A 3,246-nucleotide genomic window follows, 5' to 3' on the forward strand; every position below is an offset into this window, starting at 1 on the left:
GCCCCGAGGGAGGGGGCGGGGGAGGGGGGGTTGTTGGTGGTGGGTTCTGGATCTGTCTCTGCAACACAGGACAAAATGTTTAAGTGCAAGGGAGGGAGAGGAATCCGGGATGCCAAACACGTGATTCAGATTTCTCCATTGAACATAGAACAAAGAACCAAGAAAATTATATCACAGGAACAGGCCCTTTGGCCCTCCAAGCCTGTAGCGACCAGGCTACCCATCTGATTTGTTACCCCCTACCCTTCCAGGGACCATATGCCTCTATTCCCATCCCATTCACATAGCTGTAAAGACGGTGACTTCCTCCTGGGCTGTATTTCAATTAGCCCCCTCCTGGGGGAAGAGGGTGTCCCATCTCACCTCTGCTGCATCCAGGTAGCCTCCCAATGTCGCCCTCAGGGAATCGGGGTCTGGTCGTGCACACATTTTGTGCAGGAATGCCTGCCTGCCTGTCCATTCTTGAGTTTTTTATGGAGCTGCCCCTCGTCAGGGCAGATCAGCTGCAGGCAGTTTGACAGAGCATTCCAGCAAGTTCCATGCAGTTTGCTTGTTAGCATTGAGGGGAAGGCAAGTGAGCACTTGCAGGTGTGCTTTTGGGAGGGGGGCGGGTGGTGGATCAGTGCCTCAATGATTAGGAACAGGGGAGAGAGAGGGAGGTGTCACACAGCCATCAGAGTCTGGAGGAGATGGGGGCCTTGTGCGGCAGGGTCTGGGGTGGGAGTGAGGGGGATCACCCTGCCTGATATCTGTAGGGTGGAGGGGGGAGGGTGGACCTCTCTGCCTGAGATGAGTGAGGGGGAAGCGGGGTCCGCTGCCACTCTGTCTGAGATCAGTGAGAGGGAGGAGGGCAGGGGCCTGCGATTGGCCTGGGTGGCGGGGGGAGTGGGGGGTTAAGGGCGCCAGTAATGTTGTGGGGGTGGGACAATGTCTGTGGGGCCAGGGGGAGGCATTATCCAGCCCGGGAGTGATGTAGTAGGGGAGCAGCATTCTATCTTTTTTTTGGGAGCATGTGCAGTTGGAGGTGCCGATCGGAGTAGCAGTGTTTCGGGCGGGATAAACCCCACCCACAGGTTTCTGCAGCTCGATTCAGAATCGCTGATTTTTTTTCAGGCAGAGTGCGTATGGGGGCACCAGAGAACAGGGTTTACAAGTTGGATCTCAAACGCTCCCAGTTTCAAGTCCACCCAGCACTTAGAATCAAAATGGTAAAATCAGGCCCTTAGACATGTTTTCAATTCTATGCCAGTGAAACATGGTCCATAAGGAGGGCGGATAGTCACCTTGGACAATGATACAGAAAACACGCTGGATTGAATTCCGTGCACTGTAAACCCATGTTCAACCTAAATGTAGGGTATATATATATATGTATATGTATGGTAGTAACTCCCAGGGATTTTTTCTTTTTTTTAGATTTTTAATAAAACATACAATGACGGGAATTTAAAATATAATGGCTATTGAAACCAGATGCAGGAGATGGCTGCAGGTATTCTCCCTTTGCCTATACCAAACTATGCTGTAAATTTAAATTCTAATTTCCCATTTTTCTCACTGCATGAGTCAAGTTCACTGGCTAAGCAGTCACCATCCTCTGCTGCAAAACTGCCAGTTGTTTATTAAGACTGAATTTGTAAATTGCTTACCGTTCTGACCAGAGGTTGCCCGTCTACTTTCACTCAGCGGTTGGTGTTTTATTGTTTGTAGAACTGTTTTTTTTTTTGTTTTTATTCCAATTCAATCAAATCAAGTCCAATTCAGAGTCTCAACAAGTTGACACATTCCCAATCCAAGCCGACAAGACAGGGCTTTCACCTCCTGTCTTGGGCTTGATCTACATGATCCAAGCTGATCGGAGCAGGCATAGCTCCTCCTCCAAGGCTTGATCTCATTTGCATCTTAGTCAAAAGGCCGAGATGCCGCTTTAAAAAATTGCTTCAAATGAAGCTAAAATGTAACCTAATGACTTCCACCAAGCACAGCATGTCGATACTACACTTGATCTTAGCCAAAAGGCCGAGAACGGTTATTGTTGGTTTTAAAAAACAAAGAGCAGAAATAATAAAATTAAAGCAAGCGTCAGTCACCTAAATCTGACTACATGCACCATTTCCTGCAGCTATCTTGTTTCGGTTTCTTTGCTTTGTCTACATTTATCACTGAGCTAACTTATGAGCCTTTATTGTCTTTATTGATTTATTGTCTGTTTCTTTGGTCTCCTATGAATGAATCCAGCTCACTGTAGTGTTTACCTGAAGTTTTCCCCTGGGGTCAATTGCCCAATGTATTCTTGAGTTCAACCAATCTATTTCTTTGCTGCAGTAACTGAGATGAGCCTATCTTGATTGAATCATGTCACACAGAAGGAGGCCATTCAGCCCTTTATACATGAGCCAACCTTTTGGAATCCCACTCTCCTGCATTTATCCCAAAGATCTGCAGGTTTGATTTCTTTTCGAAACATCTATTCCAAACACTTTTGAAGTTACTATTTTGGATCTTTCAAACAGTGCACTCCAGGTCATAATGACATACTGCATAAAAACATTCCTCATGTCACCTCTGGTTCTTTTGCCAATGATCTTTAATCTATGTGCTCTGGTTACTGATTCTCTACCAGTTATTGCTCTATTAGAAGCCATCATGATTTTGGACAATGCGATTAAATTTCCACTCTAAATAATCTCAGCTTCTCTTGTCTTTCCACATAACTGAAATCCTTCATCCCTGGTACCATTATAGTAAACCCTTTCTTCATCCTTGCCAAGCTCTTTGAGACTTCAAGAAATATGTGCAAATTGTAACTGTGAACTCTGCTACTCTTTCCAGAATTGATGGTGCCTTTGTGGATGGAAATTACCAGGAGACCAAAGAAAAGCACAACGGAGCACCACAAATCAGCTCAGTGCAGAGTTGGTGCATTTTATAATTCAGATAAAGAAACTTAAACAAGGTAACTGGAGGAAAATTGTGCATGTTTTCAAGTGACTGACAGTTTCATTTTTTTATCTCTGCACTTCATTGCTTGAAATCAACAATAAAAATCTTAACAAATAAAAACAAACAGTTCCTTGAAATCATAATGGAATTGGGGGAGGCAGTGGTGTTGTGGTATTGTCACTGGATTTAGTAATCCAGGGAGCCAGGATTATGCACTGGGGACTCAGGTTCAAATCCCAGCATGAGAGATGTGGAATTTGAATTCAATAAAAATCTGGATTTAAAAATCTCTAATGATAACCA

The 3,246-nt window shown here is 44.8% G+C and overlaps 1 non-coding gene across 1 annotated transcript; it reads right to left on the reverse strand.

Annotated features, from left to right (window-relative positions):
* Window positions 1-1,832: 1,832 nt before the first annotated feature.
* LOC144496182 (U2 spliceosomal RNA) lies at window positions 1,833-2,031 on the reverse strand. The gene has a single exon (XR_013498380.1). It is a non-coding gene; the product is annotated as a U2 spliceosomal RNA (small nuclear RNA).
* Between the last annotated feature and the right edge of the window lie 1,215 nt (window positions 2,032-3,246).

This window comes from Mustelus asterias, chromosome 7 (genome assembly GCF_964213995.1).
Source record: "Mustelus asterias chromosome 7, sMusAst1.hap1.1, whole genome shotgun sequence".
Taxonomy (NCBI): Eukaryota; Metazoa; Chordata; class Chondrichthyes; order Carcharhiniformes; family Triakidae; genus Mustelus; species Mustelus asterias.